Source organism: Rhinatrema bivittatum, chromosome 16 (genome assembly GCF_901001135.1).
Source record: "Rhinatrema bivittatum chromosome 16, aRhiBiv1.1, whole genome shotgun sequence".
Lineage (NCBI taxonomy): Eukaryota > Metazoa > Chordata > Amphibia > Gymnophiona > Rhinatrematidae > Rhinatrema > Rhinatrema bivittatum.
Genome location: NC_042630.1, coordinates 29278224 through 29305013, shown reverse-complemented (window position 1 = coordinate 29305013; position 26790 = coordinate 29278224). Strand labels below are relative to the sequence as shown.

The window sequence follows — 26790 nt, the reverse complement described above, 5'->3', positions numbered from 1 at the left end:
CCCAGCCTGAACAGTTTTGACCAGTGGCAACCCAGAGAACATCTTGTAAGCTTAATCCTTGACAGAGCTAGAGACATTTTCAGGATTATTAATGTCTTGTGCTTTGGAAGGGGGATAGCAAGGCCCCCAGTTCTACGAGCCTTATGTGGTGGCTGTCAGCTGCTCTCTGGCCTCTCACATGGAGCTCGAGAAGAAGCCAAGCAGCTTCCTTAGACAGGGCTCATTGAGCAGAGCCTAAGTCCCTGCTTCTAATTGGGTACTGGGAAGAGACCAGCACTTTGCAAACGAACGAAGCACATAATTTGAAAATCTTACCGCAGAAGTCATTATTCTTCTTGTATCAGGCTCAGCAATCAGGTCCTCCTATGCAGCCACACAATCACACAACACACACACACATCTACATATTGAAACATACCCACACACCGCGTGTACAGACATACGCGGACATGCATGACATGTACATATGCACAGGCACTCACATTCAGCTTCAGTCTAACTGCATCCAAGAATGGCAGTATGAATAAGCGAGCGATAAGAATCCATAAAGAAGGGAAAAGCACAGATTTGTTACTGCCTCACAAACGATCTTTCTGCAAATACTGAGAAGGCAGCAAGCACTGCAGATGGTTTCAGGGATCCATCACTGGCCCAGGGCATCTGTTGATATCACCAACTAACACTCACACACATGCATTCATTCTCTCTCTCACACACACACATCCACCCAGCGAGTGCATATGTTCCCTGTCCTAGCAGCACCAATGGTCTTCCAACCTTCACAGATTGCAGGCTCATTCCAGAGTTTTAATTGTGCGTTGAGTGAAAAAGAATTTTCTACGATTAGTTTTAAATGTGCTACTCACTAACTTCATGGAGTGCCCCCCTAGTCCTTCCATTATCCAAAAGAGTAAATAACCGATTCACATTTACCCGTTCAAGACCTCTCATGATTTTAAAGACCTCTATCATATCCCCCCTCAGCCGTCTCTTCTCCAAGCTGAACAGCCCTAACCTCTTTAGCCTTTCCTCATAGGGGAGCTGTTACATCCTCTTTATCATTTTGGTTGCCCTTCTCTGTAACTTCTCCATCGCAACTATATCTTTTTTGAGATGCGGCGACCAGAATTGTACACAGTATTCAAGGTGTGGTCTCACCATGGAGCGAGACAGAGGCATTATGACATTTTCCGTTTTATTCACCATTCCCTTCCTAATAATTCCTAACATTCTGTTTGCTTTTTTGACTGCCGCAGCACACTGAGCCGACGATTTCAATGTGTTATCCACTATGACGTCTAGATCTCTTTCCTGGATGGTAGCTCCTAATATGGAATCTAACATCGTGTAACTACAACATGGATTATTTTTCCTATATGTATCAACTTGCACTTATCCACATTAAATTTCATCTGCCATTTGGATGCCCAATCTTCCAGGCTCACAAGGTCCTCCTGCAATTTATCACAATCTGCTTGTGATTTAACTACTCTGAATAATTTTGTATCATCTGCAAATTTGATTACCTCACTCGTTGTATTCCTTTCCAGATCATTTATAAATATATTGTAAAGCACCGGTCCCAATACAGATCCCTGAGGCACTCCACTGCCCACTCCCTTCCACTGAGAAAATTGACCATTTAATCCTACTCTCTGTTTCCTCTCTTTTAACCAGTTTGTAATCCGCGAAAGGACATCGCCTCCTATCCCATGACTTTTTATTTTCCTTAGAAGCCTCTCATGAGGGCCTTTGTCAAACGCCTTCTGAAAATCCAAATACACTACATCTACCAGTTCACCTTTATCCGCATGTTTATTAACCCCTTCAAAAAAATGAAGCAGATTTGTTAGGCAAGACTTCCCTTGGGTAAATCCATGTTGACTGTGTTCCATTAAACCATGTCTTTCTGTATTGCTCTGTGATTTTGATCTTTAGTTTCCACTGTTTTTCCCGGCACTGAAGTCAGGCTCACTGGTCTATAGTTTCCTGGATTGCCCCTGGAGCCCTTTTTAAATATTGGGATTACAATGGCCATCTTCCAGTCTTCAGGTACAATGGATTATTTTAATGATAGGTTACAAATTTTAACTAAAAGATCCGAAATTCCATTTTTCAGTTCCTTCAGAACCCTGGGATGCATACCATCTGGTCCAGGTGATTTGCTACTCTTCAACTTGTCAATCTGGCCTACTACATCTTCCAGGCTCACAGTGATTTGGTTCAGTTCATCTGAATAATCACCCTTGAAACCCATCTCTGGAACTGTTATCTCTCCCCAACATCCTCATTAGTAAACACAGAAGCAAAGAATTAATTTAGTTTTTCTGTAATGGCCTTATCTTCCCTAACAGCCCCTTTAACCCCTCGGTCATCTAATGGTCCAATTGACTTCCTCACAGGTTTCTTGCTTCGGATGTATTTTAAAAAGGTTTTATTATATGTTTTTACCTCTGCAGCCAACTTCATTTCAAATTCTCTTTTAGCCTGCCTTATCAATGTTTTACACTTAACTTGACAATGCTTATGCTTTTTCCTATTTTCTTCAGATGGATCTTTCTTCCAATCTTTGAAGGATGTTTTTTTTTGGCTAAAATAGCCTCTTTCCCCTCACCTTTTAACCATGCCTGTAATCGTTTGACCTTCCTTCCACCTTTCTTAATGGATGAAATACATCTGGACTGCGCCTCTAGGATTGTATTTTTAAACAGTGTCCATGCCTGTGGTACACTTTTAACCTTTGCAACTGCACCTTTCAGTTTTTTCTAACTATTTTCCTCAGTTTATCAAAGTTTTCCTTTTGAAAATTTAGTGTTAGAGCTATAGATTTACATCATGTCCCCCTTCCAGTCATTAGTTCAAATTTGATCATGCTATGATTACTTGCCAAGAAGACCCACCACCGTTATCTCTCTCACCAAATCCACTAAGAATTAAATCTAAAATAGTTCCCTTTCTCGTTGGTTCCTGAACCAATTGCTCCATGAAGCAGTCATTTACTCCATCCAGGAATTTTATGTTTCTAGCATGTCCTGATGTTACCTTTACTCAGTCAGTATTGGGGTAATTGAAATCTTCCATTATTACTGCACTGCCAAATTGGTTAGCTTCCCTGATTTCTCTCAGCATTTCATCATCTGTCTGACCATTTTGGTCAGGTGGATGGTAGTATACTCCTATCACTATACTCTTACCCAACATACATGGGATTTCTACCCATATATAATTTAGTTTCTGCTAAACAATCTTTATTTCCTCTGATCCCAGTTCAATAGTCCTTGTTAATTGTAACTGCTTTCTTTGACACGTTATTTCTGTTTTTGATGTATTTATTGCACCCCTGTTTATTTGTAAACCAGCATGATGTGATCATTTCATGAATGCCGGTATATAAAAACTTAAATAAATAAATATAGATTCTACTGTAAGATCATAAGAACATAAGAAAATGCCATACTGGGTCAGACCAAGGGTCCATCAAGCCCAGCATCCTGTTTCCAACAGTGGCCAATCCAGGCCATAAGAACCTGGCAAGTACCCAAAAACTAAGTCTTTATCCTATTGGACTCTATACCCTCCTGGACATAAAGTGCCATACCCCCACCAAGTTGATCCTCCCTATCATTGCGATATAATTTGTACCCTGATATAACACTGTCCCATTGGTTATCCTTCTTCCACCAGGTCCCTGAGATGCCAATTATGTCTATCTTATCATTCATTGCTATACACTCTAACTCTCCCACTTTATTTCTTAGACTTCTGGCATTGGCATACAGACATTTCAAAGTGCGTTTTTTGTTTGTATTAACAACCTGTGCTTCAGTTGACAGGGATAATTTGGAATTCTTTAGCTCAGGTGATTCTTTACTTATAGGCACATGGACTATGTTTGCTTTTATTACAATCTCTCTGTTGGGATGCCCTAACTCTCCTATTAGTATCCTTCAAAGATACCTTCCTCCAAACCATGCACTGCTGAGTGACTGTCTGCTTTCCCCCTTGTTCTAGTTTAAAAGCTTCTCTGTCTCCTTTTTAAAAGTTAGCACCAGCAGCCTGGTTCCACTCTGGTTAACGTGGAGCCCGCCCTTTCAGAAAAGTCTCCCCCTTCCCCAAAAGGTTGTCCAGTTCCTTACAAAACTGAATCCCTCTTCCCTGCACCATCGTCTCATCCATGCATTGAGACTCCAGAGCTCTGCCTGCCTCTGGGGACCTGCATGTGGAACAGGGAGCATTTCAGAGAATGGCACCCTGGAGGTTCTGGATTTCAGCTTTCTACCTAAAATCCTAAATTTGGCTTCCAGAACCTTTCTTCCACATTTTCCTATGTAGTTGATACCCACATGTACCATGACAGCCGGCTCCTCCCCAACACTGTCTATAATCCTAACTAGGTGACGGGTGAGGTCTGCCATCTTCGCACCAGGCAGGCAAATTACCAGGTGGTCCTCATGTCCACCAGCCACCCTGCTATCTACATTTCTACACTTGCTGGTGCGGCAGTTACTACCCTTAACCAATAAGCTTTCATATTGTTGATGCAACGCCATTATTGCTCTCTGCTTTAATGGCAGGGGGAAAAGGGGAACTGAATTCAGACAGCAACCAACAAGGGCATTGAATTTTACAGTCTGGGAAAACAAATAAGCATGGGGGGAACTTGCTGATGCAGTGGTTACTACCCTTAACTAATAAGCCTGATACTTTGGATGCAACTCCAACATTGCTCTCTGCTTCTATGGCAAGAGGTGACGGAGAATTTGACTCAAGACAGCAACCAACAAGGGCCCTGACTTTGACGGTTTGGGATACTAAGTATGGGGGTGACTCGCGTGACGTGGCAGATGCTATGATAAGCTTGCTGGGCAGACTGGATGGACCGTTTGGTCCTTTTCTGCCATCATTTCTATGTTTCTATATGTCATGGAATAATCTGCATATAAGAACATAAGAACATGCCATACTGGGTCAGACCACGGGTCCATCAAGCCCAGCATCCTGTTTCCAACAGTGGCCAATCCAGGCCATAAGAACCTGGCAAGTACCCAAAAACTAAGTCTATTCCATGTAACCATTGTTTGTATTTCCTGTTATGTCATAGTAGACCATGTACACTGACTCTTTTTCTTGTCAAATATTTATATATTTGAATTTGTTTCAAAATGCACAAATAAAATAATAATAATAATAATAATAATAAAAATTCACCGTAACCATAACTATTTGTGGTTTGGCTGGTTTGAGCTCTTGTGAAAGTGATGCACCTTCACCCCTTGTGGGTTTTTCTGAACTCACCAGTTTGCAGTTCATTACCGTAACACCTCCTCCCCACTGGCCCAGGATGGCTGTGCTCTGGGATAGCTGCCGTGGTGGCGAGTTATCAGAGGAGCTAGTGCTGGGCTGTATGGCACTGAGGCGCTGACACCCTGGGGTCCAGGAGGCAGGCAGACTGGTTAAGGTATACGGAGCCGAGTCAGCAGGCCCGGGGGCTCAGATCCTACTTTCCTCAAGTTCTCCTCTGCTCACACCTTTCACACTCCCTGAAAACCCTGCAGGTGATGGACTACTCCAGCCTAGGACAGGTTCACCTCTGCAGTACCAGAAGCAACAGTATGCCACCTCCCCCCCCTGCCCTCCATCAGCGGCCATACCTACAGCCACTGCTCCATCCTCATTAACAAACCAGACTCAGACTCGCCGGACAATCTCTAATCCCCAAATCCGATAATCGCCATAAAACCAGCCTGCTATACTACCAGCATGTCACAGGGTGGATTGACCCCGTTGGGTGCCCTCCAAGATCCCAGCACCTTAAACACCTCCCCCCCCTCTCCTGATGCCAGACTGGGGCTTGGTGGGGGGGGGGGTTATATGGAGAATAAGCCAATTAAAGCAACAAGCTGACAATTCTGTCAGTGAGCGAGCTGGGAATTATCACAGATTATCCTCAGGCGCTCTGGGGAGGCGAGGAGAAATGTTCTAAACAGATGGTAGGAGGTAGAAGAGAAAAAGGACCTTTCCGCCTTCCCAATTACAGGTAAAGTACTTGAGAAAAGTCACAGCAGGTGTTGCATGTTTACACCCTGCAGATAAATCTGTCTGTCACTCAAACAAAAGGTGTCTCTGTCACATGTTCAGAGAGACTACAAGTGTGGGTGGGAGAGGAGCTTGTAAGCAATGGAGGGAAAGGAGCCTAGGAGCAAGGGAGGGGGGATGAAAGAGTGAAACACTGGGAGCATGAGAAGGAGAATATGGAGACAGTAACTAAGAGAGAGAGAGAGAGAGAGAGAGGAAGGGAGGGATGGGGGGGAGAGAACTGAGGAAGAGGAAGCTGGAGGGATGCACATGGGAGAGAGACATGGAATGAATGAAAAAAAATAAACAAATGGCACAGAGACAGGGAGGAGACAGAGGGACAGAGAGAGGGAGAGGGAGACCTAAGAATGGACTGGAGATAGGGAGAGGGAAGGCAAGAGAGACAGAGGGATGGGAAGAAGGAGAGGACGGGAGTGAGAAAGTGTGAAGGAGATAAGAGGGATGGAGAGAGGGTGAGGGAGACAAGAGGGATTTTGATGGATGGAGAGAGATTGAGGAAGGATTAAGAAAGAGGAAAGAGATAAAAGAATGGATTGAGAGAGAGAAGAGATACAGAAGAATGGGAAGAGGGACAGGGATGAAGATAGGGCGTGAGAGACAGAGGAATGGATAAAGGGAGAAGATGAGTGAGGAAAGGTAAAGGTGATAGATAGAGAGACAGGGAGAGACAGAGATGGATAGAAGGAGAAGGAGACAATGTTGAAGTGAGAGAGAGAGAGGGATGAGAGAGAGGGAGAGACAGGTATTGAGTGAGAGATAAATGGAGACAGAGAGAGAGACAGAGGGATAGAGAGAGACAGAGGGATAGAGGGAGAAGGAGATAACGAAGTGAGAGAGAGAGGGATGGAGAGAGGGAGAGACAGTTCTTGAATGAGCAATGAATGAGACAGAGGGATAGAGAGAGGGAAAGGGAGACTGAGGGATGGAGTGAGAGAGATGGATGAGGATAGAGAGAAAAACAGAGGGATACAGAGGGCTTGAGAGATGGATGGGGAGAGAGAGAAAGAGAGTGAGACAGAGGAAAAGTAAGACAAAGGGATAGAAAGAGAGAGAGAGGGAGACAGAGGGGGAGAGAGAGAGAGGGAGGGGAGTGAGCGGGAGAGAGGGAGGGCGAGAGAGGCTGAGTGAGAGAGACTGGCATTTAACATTGTTTCCTCTGTACCCAGGCTTGCTCCATATCATACACAAATACAGAAATTAGTGGTGTGTGAATGGGAAATTATCTGCATTTGTTCTTCATGATGAGTGGGAAATGATTCTAATAATATTTCTTAATTATCTCCTCTTATTACAAAGAGCTTTGCTGGGAGCAGTCAATAGACCTTCAGCTATCCAGACATGTGGGGGGGGGGGGGGGGGGGGGGGGGAACAGGAGGAAAGGTCCCTGGAATCAGGGCCTACTGTCAGGCCCAGGGAAAGCTTTTCATCCAAGATAATTACCCAACAAATAAATAATTATGGGTTATTCACAGCCCCCAGCCTGTCCCTCCTTCCTGAGAGCGCACACAGGCACTTCCAAAACTTACTTGGCCAACTGGAGATATCTGAGAAGGGCTCGGCGCTTTTAAGACAACATTTCAACGCATCCAACCCAAACGCTGACTCTGCCGAGATGCCGCCTGTAACTGATACTTCCACGGCACCGAGAAAGAGGCCTACGTGGTCGCCAAAGCTCATACGCATCAACATGTTTTTAGGAATGCCTTTGTTGGCCCAAAAAAGGTCTCAAACTACAAAGGACTCTGTTGTCCCTGGGACTGAATCGGCTTCCAGTGCCCTGCAACGGGGACAGACAAAAAAAGGGATTCGAATAGTATGAGCTTCATCACATCTTACCTCTGTCCAAAGGATCTTCTAGGGCTTTCTCCAGGGAGGGGCTTCCAAGCTGGACACCGTGGTGGCTTCAAGGTTTCCTCGTTAAGTAATTAGGTTTCCGCTGGGGCTAGGAGAAAAGCAAAGAAGACAAAAAAAATGATAAAGTGAAACACATATCCCGATCCCTACTGGAATGAACAGCCGCAAGCTTCCGGGACGCGCTGGGCTTTGCCATGAATCAAAATGATGTCCAGACCCACTGACCGGAAATCGTTTTCAGACTGGGGCAAAGTTGGGAAGCAGGGAGATACACTCATTTAAGAACGCTGAAATTTACCAGGTACCCAAGCCTACATTAAGCGGGCAAAGCAGGAACAGGGTCAGCAGAAACAGGCTGCAAGGTCTGTCCATTCTTCCTTCCTACTGCAATACCACAGACACGTTCTGATCTCAGACGTTACCCCATAATAGGAGAAGCAAGCATTCATCAAGCGTTCATGCCACAGCGTCCACAGGCACTGGCCTGAGGGAAAGGAATGACATTATCCCATTGCATTTAATCTAGAATCTCAACGCTGGTCACAGAAACAGGCCGGGTTTATCAGGAGACGCAAAATGTGCAGATTCATCTTCCCTTACCCCATACATATGTAAATGTAGCTCAGAAATATTCATTGTGGGCATCATGAAAAACTATGACCTTGTCATAGGCAGCACCAGAAGCAGAGCTGAGAACCAAACTACTAACATGTTGGCACTTCATGCACTCTTGGGTGGCATCATGTGCCAGATTGTGTTACAGAAGATGAAGGATGCTGATTTCAGCTGCATAGACCTCCCTGCCAACTTGTGTTCAGCCAGGAATCTAGGTTATTAGCCTAAGTGAATTCAAGACTTCCATACCCAAACAGGAGCTAACTCATCTCTGGTCATCCTTTATAAAATAATATCCCCACCTTCTTTTCTCTCACATTACCTATGTATATATATATATATATATATATATATATAAAACCAGTTGTGAGGTTTGTATGTTTATCCATCCTATTATTTTAATAGATGAGACTGCCACCTTGTGTCCATTAGCAGTACTACAGCCTCTTGTATTTTCCTACAGTTAAGGATGAACTAAATGCAAATAAAGTGTGCCAAAACGAACAAGCCTGCTCCTGCCAGCCAGCGGCTGCCAATGAAGAGCAAGGTAGAGGAGGAGAGAGAAGAGAAGAGGGAAGGGAGATGAGGGGAAGAAAAGAGCAAGGGGAGAAAAGTGCAAAGGAAACAAGGGGAGAGAAGGGGAAAGGGAAAAAAAGAGGTTAGTGGGAGGCTATGGGGACGAGAAAGGCAAGGAGGGGATAGTGGAGGAGGTTGGCAGGAAGTAAAAAGAAGGAGGCGGCAAATGAAAAGGGAATGAGTGGAAGAGTGGCAGGAGGGAGAGAGAATATTTTAGGAAATCATTTTGACTGAAGCCAAGTACAGGCACCATCAATCAGCAGCAAAGCAAAGAGGCTCCCATGACTCGATGCAAATATTATGCCAATATTTCCCCCAGCATTGAGGGGCAATAATAATAATAATAATATAATAATACAGAGGAGCACACACCATCGATTATTCTCATCCTGTCCACAATAACCCACTCCTTCTCCCCATCACATTATATAGCAGTGCTTAGGAACACACAGCATCGATGATCCACATCCTTTCCACAATAATCCCCCTCCCCTCCCATGTTATACAGCATCGATGATCCTCCCTTCTCACATTATACAGCAGAACTGAGGAGCACACAGCACTGATGATCCTTACATTATACAGCAAAACTGAGGGGTACCCAACATTGATGATCCTCACATTTTACAGCAAAACTGAGGAGCACACAGCATTGATGATCCTTCCCTCTCACATTATACAGTAGCACTGAGGGGCACTCAGCACTGATGATGCTACCTTCTCACATTATAAAACAGTGCTTAGGAACACACAGCATTGATGATCTTCCCCTCCCTCTCCTCTCTCATACACAGTAGAACTGAGGAGCACACAGCATTGATGAATCTCCCCTCTCACATACTACCTCCCCCTCTCCTCTCTCACACACAGTAGAACTGAGGAGCACACAGCATTGATGATCTTCCCCTCTCACATACTACCCCTCCCTCTTTACTCTCACACACAGAACTGAGGAGCACACAGCATTGATGATCCTCACATTTTACAGCAAAACTGAGGAGCACACAGCATTGATGATCTTCCCCTGTCACATACTACCCCTCCCTCTTTACTCTCACACACAGAACTGAGGAGCACACAGCACTGATGATCCTCACATTTTACAGCAAAACTGAGGAGCACACAGCATTGATGATCCTTCCCTCTCACATTATACAGTAGCACTGAGGGGCACTCAGCACTGATGATGCTCCCTTCTCATAATATAAAACAATGCTTAGGAACACACAGCATTGATGATCTTCCCCTCTCACATACTACCCCTCCCTCTCCTCTATCACACACAGCAGAACTGAGGAGCACACAGCATTGATGATCCTCCTCTCTCACACACTACCCCTCCCTCTCCTCTCTCACACACAGCAGAACTGAGGAGAACACAGCATTGATGATCCTCCCCTCCTACATTATACAGCCGCTCTGAGGGGCACACAGCATCAATGATCCTCTTCCTATCCACAATAATCCCCCTCCCTCTCATTATACAGCAGCAGTGAGGGGTACACAGCATCGATGATCCTTTTCCTTTCCACAAAATCCCTTCACTTTCACATTACACAGCTGTACTGAGGGACACATAGCACATGATGATCCTCATTCCCTCCACAAAAATCCCCCCCTACTCCTTTCTCACGTTACACGGCAGTGCTGGGAAGCACACAGCACTGATGATCCTCATCCTTGCTGGAGTCCACCCTGACAGAGAGACGCATGGGGTGGCATTATGAGGTCTGGGCTGGATAACTGAGATCGGTGCTCCAGGACCATCCAGAGACCCGGAGGATCTCTGCGGAGGGGACGAGACGGAGAACAGCGATGTTTCGAGGAAATCTCTCTCTCCGACATTCAAAGCTGCCCTGATGTTTGGAGCGGATCTGGCTCGGACCATGAGCGGAGACTTGGGGGGGGGGTGACGAGAGGTGCACCAGGGGATGAAATAATTTCCAGATGAGGGCTCAGCAGACACCCTTGCAGCTCTTCCGCGTTCGGCGGTGCCCTGTTTTGCTCAGGCCCCACCGGGGAGGGATGGAGGCTTGGCTTGCATCTGCTGACACAGCAGCTGTTCAGGACCCTTCCCCTGGTGGAACTTGGCAAGGGAAGAGGCACATGAGAGAGCCTTACCCGCCAGCTTCGTGGAAACACGGTCTCACCCCAGTAAATTCGCCCTTAAAAGCCTGCACTGCCAGGAGGGCTCTGACCCACCCAGCATGCTCTCTCCCTGCCCGATTCATGCACACCTCCAGTGTCGCCACAGGAATCGCAGCGAGCCACAAACAGCAACATTTCCTCCTGGACCGCATGAAGACACACGGGCACTAATGCCTGCAGCCACCTCAGGGGTGGAGGGCTGGGCACAAAAAATCCTATTTAACTTCCTCACCTGACTCCAGGAGGTTTCTAAACCAAATTGCAATTCGTGCTTTGAAATGTGCTGCAAGCTCCACTAGAATGGGGCTCGCTGTACGTCCATCGCTATTATATTGTTCCGGGGATGATAATATTTATGTTAGATGACATAGGCATGTAGGATTTCTTCAGTCTCTTCCTGCTGCACTTTTAAAGCCCCCTGGGGCTGGCCCGCTCAGTGGCAGGGAAAGGAGTCCAACTCCTGGCCTAGGTCAGGTCCTCTGTTTCCCAGGCTGGTCAGGGCTGGAAATGCTGGGCCAAGCGAGCCGGGGGTGGGGGGAACATAAAATATAAAACAGAGGAAATATCCCTGGCCCCAGATCCCGGGCCCTGGATCCGAATGTGCCCGGACGTACAAAAGGAGCAGGAGGAAACTGCCAGGCCCGTCTAGGCCTCTCTCCCGCACGGCCGACAAGCCACAGTCAGCAGACCGGCACGAGGCCCTGGCCTTGTTTACCAAAGGATGAATAGTGCCATTCTGCTCTGCTCCCAGCAGCACCATCCCTTGTCCTCAGGTGATGCCGACGGGTGGCTTCTGCCGCAGGGCTGGGACCGGGCGAGAGCTGGCACTGGCTGCACTAGCCAAGGCTCTGCCTCTTACTTCAAAGGGCCCGACCGCAGGCCTTCTCCTTAAGAACCACACAGGCTAGTGCTTATCTGTTCATGCAGGGAAGCTTGAGGGCAAGTGGTTCCAACATTCGGCTACTGGTCAGGCGGTTCCTTCTCCTGGGCACTGGACGTGTGGCGCTAGGCTCTCTGCCCATCCCCAGGTGGCTGTATGCATGCTTTTGACATGTTAATGTCAGCTGCAGAGAACTACCTGCTGTACGCAGCGCTATAGACAGATAATGTATCCCTGGGGGAGCACCACGCTGCAGAAACTGAGGTGCATCCTCTTTCTCCCTAAAGATGCAGTATTTAATTTGTTGTTTTTGTTTTTTTAAAGGATTCATAGTTCCGTAATGCAGTTCAGAATTAGCCCATCCTGGGACAAAATTTCTGAATTCATTGCAGGGGCCGAGGACCTCGGTTCTCACACGGCCTCCGTGGCTGCTCCAGTCGGGGGAACATGGGAGAGCCAGCAGGCGGCTCTCGCCGGCCCCTCGTCTTCAGCCACATTCAGGACAAGGCGAGTGGCCTCTCTCTCTCTCCCCCCACACACACCCTGCCTCGCCTGCACCCTGTCCCTTGTTTCACGCTCTCCTGACTTGGAGGTCACGAGAAAGCGCTGCGATGATTATTTTCTGACTGTGAAAAAAAAAATGGTTTTGCTACATGAACAAGAAATAGATTTCCAGCTAGGAAAAATATATTTCCTCCTATCAGCTGAAGAATAAAGGGTGTGTGTATATACATTTATATATATAATGTGTGTGTTTCTCTTATAATGGAAAAATCCAGATGGGACAAGGTCTTCTCTGGCTGCAGTTTTAATGGAAAAGACTTTTAACCTTGAACTCCAACGAACGTGCGCATGCGTGCGCCGCTTTGAAAGTTACCCCTCTTAATACCGGCTCCCAAAGGCGCCTCGCGCTTTCCCCAACCACCCTCAGTCTTTTCCGCCAAAACCTCTACCTCACAAACTCTTCCATTTCCAAATGCCCCAAGCATTTCTCTTTCCAAGCCGCCTCGATGGCTTTCTCCTCTTGGATCAGCCAGCGCCTCCCTCCAAAATCCTGCTGTCACCGGACAGCTAGGGGTAACGTCCCTGCACACTGCCTGCAACACTTCCCAGAGCTCGCCCTTCCACACCCAGCCCTCCTCCTCCCAAACACCTTCAGTCTCTCTCTCCCCAGCTTTAATCGCCGGTAGATTTCTCACATCCTTCCATCTATGGAGAGCTTTACACATGCCAGCCTCTTTCTCCAGGGCTGAGGGGGCCCTCACCCATCTGTTTTTGCTGGTTAGATGTAACTCCATCTTTTCAGGCGCTCCAGAGGTGGCTGCATGCTTCTTTGTGCTGTATTAACCCTTTAAATGCCTTGGGATCCTGCACTAATCCATGTTATTACCCTTTTTTTTTTTAAATGATTTTGAGGAAGCAAACTTGCGGCCCTCAGGCAACCCTGAGGGCCCTGCAGCCAGCGAACATGTAAATACACAGGGCTGCAAGCCCTCTCGTTCCCTGGTTCTCATTTCTCATCTCCCCCCACAGGCTGTTTCCTGCCGCATACAGGTACAGAGAAGGGCAACCAAAATGATAAAGGGGATGGAACAGCTCCCCTATGGGGAAAGGCTGAAGAGGTTAGGGCTGTTCACCTTGGAGAAGAGATGACTGAGGGGGGATATGATAGAGGTCTTTAAGATCATGAGAGGTCTAGAACGGGTAGATGTGAATCGATTATTTATACTTTCGGATAATAGAAGGACTAGGGGGCATTCCATGAAGTTAGCAAGTAGCACATTTAAGACTAATCGGAGAAAATTATTTTTCACTCAACGCACAATAAAGCTCTGGAATTTGTTGCCAGAGGATGTGGATAGTGCAGTTAGTGTAGCTGGGTTCAAAAAAGGTTTGGATAAGTTCTTGGAGAAGGAGTCCATTAATGGCTATTAATCAAGTTGACTTAGGGAATAGCCACTGCTAATAATTGCATCAGTAGCATGGGATCTTTTTAGTGTTTGGGTAATTGCCAGGTTTTTGTGGCCTGGTTTGGCCTCTGTTGGAAACAGGATGCTGGGCTTGATGGACCCTTGGTCTGACCCAGCATGGCAATTTCTTATGTTCTTATAAGAACCAGAACAACATTTCATGGAATTTAGCAAAAGGCTTTCCCTTGTTTGAATGTTTACTTTAATGACATTCAAGCCCAGATAATGGCATGGAGGGGCAGGGGTGCTATTGTTGGGCTGCCCAGCTGGCTTCCAGGACGCCACCTCTGTGCTTGGCCCTTCTTTCTCCTCAGCAGGGATGAGCTCCAGAACTCTCCCCCCCCCCCCCCCCCCCCCCACCACCAAGGGCAGAACCCAAGGCCAAGCTCCTCTTGGAGGGGAGCATTTGGTTTGGTGTTCATGCTGTGCTCCCCGTGAGTCCGCCAACCAAGCATGATCAACGCTACAGGCAAGAAGCAGCTTCTCTCCGGAGGCCGCAGGCCCCCCCTCCACCCTACAGCAAGACATCCTCGGCCTTCTCAGGCCTTGCCGACCTCCCGCCTTCCAGCGGAGTCCCCGCTCCTTCCTCACATCACGGGGCTCAGTGCGCTGTACTTGTCCCCCTCAGGGGGGGGGGTCAGGGAGCTTCTTTCTGCTCTGTCCGGCCCCTAGTGGCCTGTTTACCCCCACCCCCCCCCCAGCTGTACAGGGAGGAGGTAAGGGGCTCCCCTCCCTCAGGAGTCCGTGCTTCCACATTTCAGCCCGGCTTCAGCCCTCGGAAAAACATTTTGATTCATCCCGGCCTGCAAACCTGCACTAAATTTAATAGTAGAGAGGCAGAGAAAATAATAATGTTTCCCAGTGCAGAGAGATATAAACTACAGGATCAAGTCATCAACAGCAAATGACCTTTTATTGGGAACAGGCGGAGCAGCTAAATGAGGTTTGGTCTGTGCCGAGGTCCCTGGGGGCAGGTTAAGAGATTTCCTATGAATGATTATCAATCGCTTTCCATCTTGGCGTGCCCGGCTGTTTATATTCATTTTGACAGCCTCCAGAAAAGCAACGCTGCAGGATAAAATCCCCCCCCCCCCCCCCCCCCCACCATGAAGGATAATATCACGAGTCCACGGAGAGGTACCTGAGGTCAGGGCCGGAGTCAGGCGTTTGGGCTTCCAGTGATATATTTTTTCATTAGTCCTCTGGAAGGTAAAAAAAAAATTGCTGAAATACTCTCTCCCCCCCCACACCTCCTTTTTCATTCTGATTTCTGTTCCACTCCAGAGAAGCTCGTTAGTGCTCAAAGTTTTCAAGAGCCATGAATCGCAACCGAGTCGGAAGGTGCTACTGTGCCCCTTATCATCAGCAGTATCCTCCGTGCAGAGGCCCCCTCGAAACATGAGAAATCTGGCCCCGGGCCATAATAAAACGGAGAATGCCTTTTGATTTATAATTGTTCCAAAAAAAAAAAAAAATAAAAAACCACCCATAAGATTTTGTTTTATTTAAGTAGTGATATCCCGCATGATCCAAAATACTCGGCGGGTTTTCAAAGATCGACATCCAGAATAAAATTCACAAAAGCAGGCCAACATAAAAACAACTAAAATATATATAAAAATTAAACATACTCCCGAAAAAACCAAACTGCCTGCCCCTAACTATACTGCAATACAAATTCCATGCTGACAAGAAGAAAAATTCCTTTTGTTAAAACAAAGCTAAATCCGTCACTGCCATAAGCCCGTTTGAAAAACATGTTAGCAACAAAGAGAAAGGAGACCCAGGGGGAAAAAGGCCCATACTGGACATATTGGACCCCAGAACGAGAGCCTAGCTGCTGCTGCTTCCTGGCCTCTCTCCCGCTCTAATATCCGCAAAAGAAATGCATCTCTTGGGGGGAGGGGGGGGGGAGGGGATCTCCTCCCATTTCATCAGGGACTTGGAGTGCACATTTCCGACAGGTTCTGAGGAATTGCTGTTGCCCCTGCTCTTACCTCATTGCCAAGGGCCCAAGGCAATAACGTCGCCTTCTCCTTCTTTTTCTCCAGCACTCAATTCGTCATTTTCCCATTCGTTTCAAGTAGAGATTTATATACAGCTTGTTGCTATAACACGTCTTCCTAGAGGGGAAGCAGGTAAGGGGGCTGTGAAATCTAATAGGAACCCACCGTGCACCGGTCACCAGGTATTTAATCACCCTGCAGGTTCAGGCTATGTGGGAAAGTCGAATCCTGGGAGCCTGGCAGGATTGTAAATGCAAAATGAGTCCCTGGACCACCAGGTATTGATCCGCATGGCAAAACTCTTCATCATATACATACACAATGTATCTGAGAAACAGGATTATTTGTCTTCTTTGCAAAAACGTGAAGAAGAAGGGAAAGAGGTGTGTTTTTAAAGTAATAGTTTGTGTCCCCCCAGCTGCAGCCGGCCGAGTGCTCGCGGTGCCTCCTGCTGAATAAGAAACATTCAGAACAACTCAAGTGGCTCCTGGCCAGGCCAAGGGGTCTCGAGCCCCAATCTTCCAGGGCAAACTAACTCTCCCTGAAAAATCTGCTCACCCCCGCTGCGGCGGGAGAGGGTCAGGCTGTGGAGGGGAGGGAGAGAAAGCGGAGGCTGCTGCTCCTGCTGACTTAGTGGCGCCCAGGCTGCGCCTCAGGGTTGGCATCCCTCCAGCCCCCCGTGGCCGCTCGGGCGATGCCGTCTGAGGAGGTGGGGGAGGGGGAAATACTATCTCCTCTTGTCTTTTGGGTTTTCCCCAAAGCCAAGGTCATCCGGGGGGGGGGCACCAAGAATTTCCCCCCATCGCTCTCGGTCTGCGAGTCCCCAGACAAAAGAGCCGTCTGTATTACACCCGACCGGCACCAGGAGGCGGCTCCTTGGCACAATGCAAAGGGCATTGGCAGTAAATCGGAGATGCTGAGCTTGCACCCAACACGTCCTGGCTTAGGGGCGAAGCTCAAATCCTGTTGTGGTGCGCCCCCGAAACAAACCCGTATGGGATGCGCTCCCCCGAGAGAAGATCCTCAGCACGGTGCAGGTGTGAGCCGAGACGCGACAGGCTCGGCGGGCTCACCGGTGCTATAAGCCTGGCAGCCAGCACGTCATGTTCGAGCCGATGGAGCGCAAAAGCCTTTGGCCGTCTCCCAGCGCTGGCTGCACTGATTCAGTTTCTTGGATTTTGCTCTTTTTTTCAACGAATAATGCCATCGCATATCAGTTACTCAGGGAGGGAGGGGGGGTGGGGGAACGGCTTGGTTCTCCCTGCGGAGAAGCCCAACAGATGCTTCCCCGGAAAGTTGATTAAGACTCAAAAAAGCAAAAGAAGCTGCTTTGCCAGGGCGAGGAAGGAAAACAGCAAACTGGAGGCGGATCCTAAGCGGAAGGCGTTAGGGAAACAGCCTTGACACTTTCAAGGCATGCTGGGGGGGGCGGACATCTGTGACCCCCCCCCCTGGAGGGTCAAGGTGTAGGACCACCTGAACAAGCCAGGTTCCCAATCAGGACCCACCGAGAGCAGGGTCTTGTAGGAAAGCAGACCTACGATTGCGGGATGATCCTTCTGGATATAATAACTGTCAGCCTGGGCTGGCGACCCCCACAGCCAGTGGGGGTACCCAGGATATTTGCAAGGAACGTGCAAGACATCAGTCTGCACGCTCTGGGTCTGCCAGCCTCTGTAGATTTCTCGTGCATATCCCTTGTGGATATCCTGAAAAACTCGACTGGCTGTGGTGGACTCACCAGGACCGGTATGGGAAGCCGTGCACGACGGTCTGTTGAACTTGGCTTTGCGGAAACGCAATCAAACATTCCAGATTATTCCTAAATTGTTCTGGAGTCGCCTAGTGGTATGGTGTTCCCTGGCTGTGACCTGCCTGTTCTCACTTCCCTGGGAGGCACCTGTGCCTGGCTCCTAGAGCTGAGGGGGAAAGGCGGGCAATTCACTAGCACAAGGAAAGAAGAGTCAGGCACAACCAGCAGCAGGATTACCATCCAGCTCCATGACATGAAAGCTGAGCCAGTCCTGGTCTAACTCCTAGTATAGGGAGGACGGGTTTTCAGGAGAGCCTCCATGAATATGGATGAGATAGATTTGCATATGATGGAGGCAGTGCATGCAAATCCATCGTGGAGATCCTGAAAGCCAGGCCTGTTTGTGGCTCTCGAGGCCGCTCCTGTCCTAGTGCGCCCATGGATCTGTAGGTCCAGCTTCTCTAAAAATGGTAGGACACGGCACACCCGTGCAGTCTGAGGGGGTACAAGCAGGATGGCTCAGCCTGGAGCCAATATTCAGAGGATCCGAAAAAGTCCAGCTCTCGTGGCGAGGTACTGTATCCTCCTCCCCACCCCCTCCGCCAGCCCAGTCCCTGCTACGCACAGCTCACCAAGCAGAGACCAGAAGCAGAGGGGGAGGGAAAAAAAAACCACGTTCCTGGAACCCAACTCCCCCTCCGGTAGCCCAGAACGTTTGCCGCAGCTGCCGAGTCTCCCCAGTGCTGGGGCTGGCGTTGGGTCTCGTGGGACTGGATTGGAATTGCTCCTGGCTCAGCTGCTCGGGCTTATGCACACCTTGCCCGATCCTCCTCCCCCTGCTTCCAGAGAAAATTCTGGGAGGGAGCACTAGGAAGGGTCACCTGGAAGCCAGGCTGGCGTCACCCGGTCCTCAGCAGGCTGGCATTGAAGCAGGGCTGGTGCGAGAATATTTGGTGCCCTAGCAAACCTTCAGTCATGCACCCACCCCCACTCCCAACTCACATACTGGTGGCAGCTCCAGCCCAGCGCTCACTCCCTTCTAGGCCTTGTGCTGGCGGGATTTTGCCAGTCCCAACACGTTGACACTCTAGGCAACTGCCTAGTTTGCCTAATGGAAGAACCACCCCTGCATTTAACTACAAGCTGGAAACCAATCTAGAAAGGCAGGCAGGCCCCTCAACATGCACGTCTGAGCCACCCATCAAGGAGGCCGATCGAGTCCTGCTTCTAGCCTACTGCCTGCAGGGACTGATACTTTCCCCTTGGTTTCTCACAGAAAACTAGAAGTACAACTCCCTGTACGCCGCCATGGACTGGATCAGCCAGGTTGACCCTGGGTGAGGTTGGCGAACCAGACCCATCATGGGGGCTTTACGGGGGCTCCATGATATCTCCGGATTATCAGATCACTCCACGTCATGGGGGATGAACTACAAGTCCCTGCATGCAATGGGGCAGCCTGTCCCCGATGACCTCCAGCTTCTTCACATTCCCAGCACCTCAGCTTGTAACTTGTTGGGGGGGGGGGGGGGGGGGGGGCAGCGATAGGTTTCAAATTTCAGAAACTTCTTCATCCTGGGACGCATCTCCCCTCCCCCCTCCCTGAGCGCCTGATCCCAACCCAAAACCAGCAATGTGAGAGGGGGGGGGGGGGGAGAGAGGAACAGCCCCCATCCCCCCACAACCATACTAAACTCAACAGGCCAGCAAGGGAGGCGGTGTGGGCCAGCAGCGTGGCTCGCAGGAAAAAGGGGGCCAGGCTGGCCGCCCCTGGGGGACTTATTTTACAGCTGCGAGCATGGCCAATCCCGGCCTGCTTTGGGAAGCTGATTTTCTGCGATCCGCCTGGAGAAATCCGAAAGGAAGCCGGGGGGGGAAAAGCTGGGAGGGGAGGGGTTGAGGGCGCTTCCAGGTATTCTGCTTCTAGGAATACAAAGCTGAGCCTTGGCAGAGGGCTGCAGGAGGGGCGGAGAGAGGCTTTACCTCCCCTGCTCTCTCTCTCTCTCGCCCTTATCTCACCCCCAGCTCACTGGGGCACAGTTTATTTGCACGCAGCCCTCGCCAATGCCTCTCAAAGGCACTGGCACAAAACAGGGTGCGCTCTCAGCATTAGCGGCTGCTTTGCCCATGGGGTAGGGATGCAGAGGCGGGAGAGGGAGCCAGCCCCCCCCCCCCCCGGTGAAACCTAACACCTGCGAGAGGATGGGGGGGGGGGGTGGGGGAATTTCTGGGTGAGCTGCCAGTGAAGGATCACGAAGCCCGAGCCCTAGCAGAGCTTTGTGACGCTTCCTGCCACGGAGGAATCGGCGTTGGCTCCCACCCAGTCCACAGTGCCATCTGCCTGCAAAGGATGCACCTGGTGCCACAAACAGGCAAGAGGGAGCAAGCAATCTCTTTCAGGATGGTTAAGAGCAAGTGGGCTACAGACCAGGGAAGCCAAGGTTCAAATCCCACTGCCACTCCTTATGACCTCGGGCAAGTCCATGCCGGGTTTTCTGACTGAGAAACTCCCTGCCCCGGGCGGTTGCTGTGATTCACCCTCATATCATAAGAAGGCCTGGCACGTTCTCAGGCTGTTCCCCCTCACCGAGGGATGGGGGGAGAGCCCATCATGACCACCTGGGCCTGGGAGAAGGGTCAACACCTCCCCCCCAGCTGAAGTGCCCCAGTCCTGATGTTCTCCTCACAGCATGCAGGGGACTGGTAATTCTGATTGCCATAAAACCAGGGCTGGCTCAGCCTCTTCGGACTGAGGTAGGTGAGGTGGCGGACCCTAGCCTGGGAGGCACTAACCCACGCAGCACGGCAGGAGGTGGTGCATGGAGAAACCGATGGGGAAAGCCCACGCTCCAGCAGCCGGAGCCAGGAGCTCGTTTCCTGCCCTGCCCCGTCACACATGAATCACAGGTTTCTGGCCACACTGCTGGCTTTTGAAGGCGCACACCCTCAGCAGGGTGTGAGATCAGTGCAGGAATCACTTCCAGGGTGAATCATGCCCGCAGCACTTCCCTTGGGCTTCACTGGGGGTGCAGAGGACAGACGGATGGTGGGGATGCTGTGGGTGCTTTTAGAAGCATCTTGGCTTCTGACACACTCAGGCTGTTGCAGGCTGGGCTACCTGGTTGTTGCCTGAATTTTCTTCCGCAGCTGGGGGAAGGGGCAGTGAATTATTGACTGGAAAGCCCTGGATGAGTCCATTTTTCCCCTCCCTACCACGGACTCTTTGTGAGCCAGAATCAGATTTAGACTCGGAGAACCCACAATCACTGCTCTGCCATGTGTGCAGCGGGTGTGTGGGGGGGGGGGGGAAGGGGGGGGCTCTGGTGTGGAAGTGGCTTGGGGGGATAATGTCAGTGGTTCAAGCTGAGATTTATTACTGTTTGCACAAAAAAACTTCAGAGGCCTAAAGCTGCGTTCCCAGACCCCTGCCCCCAACGAGGGAAACATCTCCCTTCCCCGAGAGACACTCTGTGCGTTGCAAAGACATCACAGGATCAGCTTCAAAACGCCGGAGTCATTAGGGCCAGGCCAATAGCCAAGTGGTTTGTCTCTCAGGGACCTACGGACTACGCATTTTTCCCATAAACACAGCACGAGGGAGAGTCTGTAGGACATCGAGGTTTTTTTAGTCCTGAGCGCCACTGCGCTGGACGCTTCTTCCAAGAGCCCCTAGTGAGCCTCAAGAGAAAATGCCCCACTGAAGGAGCATCCTCAAACGTTTCATAACAATGGGATGCGGCTGTGGTTAAAAGGATAATAATACAACAGGTTGGGAAAAGCCGAATTCTCTGTGCAGGCTGGGCTCTCTTGCTTTGGTCCTGTGGGAGAATTATCTGGAGAGGGCCGGGCCGCAGCAGCAGAGGCTCCAGATAGCTGCAGGACCAAGAGGAGGTCCGGGATTGCTCTTTCAGGACTGTGCCTGACGCTGCCTCTTTAAAACTCAGCAGGCCTGACACGAGGCGGGAGGAATCCATGGCAGGGTGACATTGCACCTTCCTCTCAGCTTTATTTTCCTTACCGTCCCTTACGAGCCACCTGAGGTACCAAGAGTCAATAGACTCCAGTTAAAGGGGAAAAAAAAATAAGGCAGGAAAAGCCCCTCCCCTTCACAGAGTTCAGGAACTTCAATTAAGGTGAAAAATGAACGACCCGGTCTGGGTCGCCGGCTGAGCCAGGGCTGCATTTCTCAAGGAAAGCAGGAATGACAAGCTCCGGGATGCACTGGGGCACGGCCAGGACTGGCAAAGCCTGCCCCCTCCCCCCTCCGGCAACCCGCAGGGTTGGCACCGTGGCAGGCAGTGGGTGCAGGGCCTCTGCCCGGCAGTGGATCCGAGTCCGGAAAGAAACCCCCCCCTCCCCCCATCATCGCTGCTCTTCTGGCTCCGCGTCATTCTGGGGCCCCCTCCAGAGTCAGCCGCGACGTCCCACGGCAGCGTGGCTGGAGCCATTAACTGCGGCACGCGTGCTCTGTCCGAGCAGCTCTCAGCCCCGGCATCCATGGAGGGGGATCTTTCGTGGCCATGACAGTGGGTGGGTGGGTGAGCCAGAGGTCCCTATCCCTAGGCTTTCCTGTGATTAACCGTGGAAGTGCTTCCTCAGGCTGTCCTAGGGAATCCAACAGCCACCCAAGTTTCCAGGATATTCACAATGAAGATGCATGAGACAGACTGGAGATGCACGGCCGGCACTAGATTTTTCTGTATCATCAAATACTTTGCTGCTCCTCTCCTCACTCTGTTGTTGTTGGTTTTTTTTAATGCTTAATTTTGTATTGGTTTTCCAATCAAGGCCAGTTTAAGGGTATTAGGCACCCTAGGCAAACCTTACGGCCTTGTGCCTCCCCTTGCTCATCCCTCCCTAAACATAATTAAGCATTTATAATAACAGATTTTAATTGAAAAAGGACATTCAAAGTAGTCTTCACAGATAAAACTATCATTAACATGTGTATTATATTTACATGCACTGCTGAGGTGTCAATCAGAAAAGTCTGCAAACAACAGATACTTGATATTAAGCCTGTTATAATGCCTGTTGGGTGCAGGCATAACCGTAGGAAAGCTACAAGAAAACAGAATTACAATATTATAAACCTCCCATACTAAAACAGCACTAATTGCCAGTACTCAAACAGCAACAACCTTACATATGAAAAAAGGCAACACTGCACATATTACACCGGGCCCTAAAACACCAATGCATCTTCGATTAGGAAAACAGAACAAGCCAAGCTGCTACTATAAACAAATACCTCTCCTCAGTCACACATGCAGAACACAGATAGACCCCAATAAACACATAATAAAAGAAACCATAAATAGAAATGTGCAGACAAAAACTGAACTGAAAACCAAAACAAGCCAGACTTTGTATGCAGTGCAACTATGGAAAAACAGAAATATCACCATTACTCATAAAGCATGAAATAAATCAAGAAAATGTAAGACATCAATCATAATAGAAAAACCATATTAATAAAAAGAATAGTTCAAAATAGCCGATAAATAGAATATCCAATAATTAAAAACTCACATACAAATATTTTTAAATTTCCCAAACATCAATAAAATATTTCAAAACAGCAGACACATCAAACACCACCCAATAATTACAACTAATAAGGATCCAAAATTTCCTGCTCTCCATATTGGGAAGTTTAGTTTCCAGTCACCCTAAGACTGTCATGGATTATGGGAGGGTGGGGGTTGGGGATGCACAGACTTTCTCCTCTTTCTCTCACATACACACACACACACACTCTGTCACACATACATTTCCTCTCTCCCTCACACGCTCAACCACTCTCTCTCACACATACTCTCTTTCACATACATAATCCCCTCTCTCTTTCTTTCACACACATTCCCTCTCTCACACTTATACACTCCCTCTCGCTCATACATGTTCTCTCGCACATACACTCCCCTCTCTTACATATGCTTTCTCTCACATACAATCTTTCAATGACATGCACATGCTCTGACACACTCATGTTCTATCACACACACACACACACACACACTCCGTATCTCACACACAAGCTCTCACCAACTCAAAGACTCCCTCTCACACATTCTCACTGACACAAACACAATATCTCTCACTCACACATGCTCTCGCTGAAACACACAACACACAACCCATCTCTCATTCACACATGCTCTCACTAACAAAGACACATACACACACACATGCTCTCACTGATACGCACATACATTCCCTTTCTCTCACACATTCCTCACTGACACACACAGACACATTCCCTCTCTCTCTCACTTATACTCGTATGTTGACTTGCTCATGTCCGGGCCTCTTTTATATCTTCAGCTGCTGATGGAATGGGGGTACTCTGGTGGTGACCCATACCTCACTCTTCTTATTTCTTCAGCCACCTGTGGGATAGGATCCACCAGCTGCCATTTCGGGCTCTCCATTCTTCAACTGCCAGTGGGATGGGGTCCACAAGCAGCCAGCCAGACATCTCGCTTCTTACTTCTTCAGCCACCAGTGGGATGAGGATCACTAGTGGCAGCCCTGGCCTCTCCTTATTTGCTTCCTTTCTTGGGCCATGAAGGCTTCACTGTTCCTCTTCATCCACTGCCTCTCCTGGGTGTGGTGCCCTGTGCAATTGCTCAGTTTGCACATCCAGTAGTACTGGCCTGGCCTGACTCCTGCATATCCTGAAACCCTGGCTGTGGGATCACAAGGATAGGTTTTCATTTTCCCTCCCCTCAAGGCATCAGAGTTGGATAAGGTTTCTTCTGTACTGGATGATCTGGGTTGGCTGTCTTCCCTTCCCTGGCACAGATAATTATGTATTTATGGATCCGTAGCGTTCCTATAGGTTTGGTGAATGATTCCAGTATAGCACCTGTCTAAATCATCAACAAAGGTGACAGATACCAAAAGCAATTACAATCAGAGCCTTGTCATACTGTCGCTGGCTGGATTTTAAATATATAACCGTACTGTAGCTGCCTACCGAGCGTCCTAGAGAACAAATTACAATATTGCTGTCCTGATTTATGGGAACTGCTTACTCGGTACATACAGGCGAGTCATCAAATCTGCCTGCCTGAACCATTACTGCATGTAATCCACAACCTGAGCAAGGCCGAGATGGGAAGGAGAGGGGGGCGCATGTAAACACACACCCACGGACACAAAGGCACAAGCACACACACACACACACACGGTTCCTCTCTCTCTCCCTCTTCTCATCCTCTTTCACTGCCCTTCCTTCTTAATCTGCCCTTTTCTACTTTCCTTCTTTTGTCTCTCCATTTTTCCTCCCCCCCCCCCCCCTCCCATTCTCTTCTCTCTCTTTTAACCACAATCCCAGATCGACTTTGTTGCATTCCCAGCCCCCTGGATAAATGGTTGTTTATCTTCTATGATTTGTTTTAAAGAAAACAGAACAACAGAGCTATAAAAGAAGCCATGGGAAGAGGCCTGGGGTGTACTGCAGTGCGTTCAGAGAGTTCATCCCCCCATGCTGGGCCTCTTAGGAGTAAGGAGCCGTGTGACGTGTCAGCGAGTTTCTGTGTCCTGGCTGAGAAATCAGTAAATGTGTTGTATGCCACAAGGCGCTTGTGTTCCAGGGATGTTTCCGAGGCGTTAGTGTGCATAGACGTGTGTCACTGTTTTCCACTGTTGTTTTGTGGCAGAGTGTGTGTATATTTAGCTATGGCTAAGAGTACACAGCAGTGATATCTCAACTGAGTATTTAGCTGGCTGGAAATGATCCCTACATCCAGCTAACAATTACTTTAAAGATGCACATTTTTGGTAGAGCAGACCTTGTTGCGTCCCTTTTTTGAGGGTGCATGAGGTACGTTTTACACACAGGCAACAGACTCCTTTTATTCCAAGCCCAGCAGTTTATCTGGATTTAAACTACTCGCCTTTCCAAACCTGAGTGCAAGGAGAATTACAATCCAGGTACCTGTCCCAGAGAGCTTACAATGTTCCCCTTGCTTGCTCAGTTACAGAAAACCATCCTCACAGCCAGTTACCTCTTGCCTGTTCCTTTGCCTTCTGGTCTTCCCCGAAACCTGGGATGGATCACTCTGGGTGTCCTGGCAACAAGAGATCTCACTGAAGCCTTCACCGGGATTTCATCTGCAGTGTTCGGCGGCCTGGTGAAAAGACTTTGTCCCTGCCCAGCTAGGTTTGGTGATGAGAACTGCATTTTCCTCGGGAGGACGTGAGCAATTCTTTTTAAGCCTGGCTTCACTGTGAGCTGGAGCCAGGGGTTCAGCACGTCATCCCCTCAACCCGTGCTGTCCCGGCACGGCGCGCAGGCACCAGAACTACCGCATATTCTGCCACGCCCGCCGAAAACCCAGCGATGGCCAGTCACTGCGAGGCCTCCTCCCCAGCTCCCGCGAAGTGCGGAGGGGGCCCCCCCCCCCCCACTCCGGCAACGGTTCCCGTCACCCCGGCCCACCACTGCCTGCGGGGTCAGACGCGCAACATCCCGAGGCGGAAAAGGCATGGACGGGCTTTCAGAGGGGACCCTGCTGAAGGCCTTCTTAATTGAATGTGTTTCTTAACCTAAGTACAGTTATATAAGGGGCCTGCTGGCGGTGTAGTATAAGAAGGATCTTTTCAAACATTTTAAGGAGAAGGTGGCTATGGAGCATGATCCTAAAATTAGCTCACTTGTTGGGGTGTGCACGTTTTGAGGGGCGGGGGGAACACAGTCCCCTAACCTCACAGCAAACCTGCAAAGGCCCAGCATTAACGTAGCCCCCGCTGATACAGAAGCATAATTAGGGTAAGTAGTTAGCATGAGGTAATTGTTGGCAAGACATATTAATGCAACTAATGATGCTATCGTACAAACAATGCAATCACGCCCTTGGCCGCTGAAGACAACAACTTCACTCC

At 49.1% G+C, this 26790-nt stretch overlaps 1 protein-coding gene across 3 annotated transcripts in view; it reads right to left on the bottom strand.

The window, feature by feature from the left end:
• The window catches only part of SEMA6C (semaphorin 6C), a 95634-nt gene that overhangs the window by 55225 nt on the left and 13619 nt on the right, over positions 1-26790 (bottom strand). For all 3 annotated transcript variants that reach the window (XM_029580214.1, XM_029580211.1, XM_029580213.1), the window contains exon 2: positions 7933-8038. The gene's annotated coding sequence lies outside the window, so the exon portion shown is untranslated. The remainder of the gene's footprint in view (positions 1-7932; positions 8039-26790) is intronic.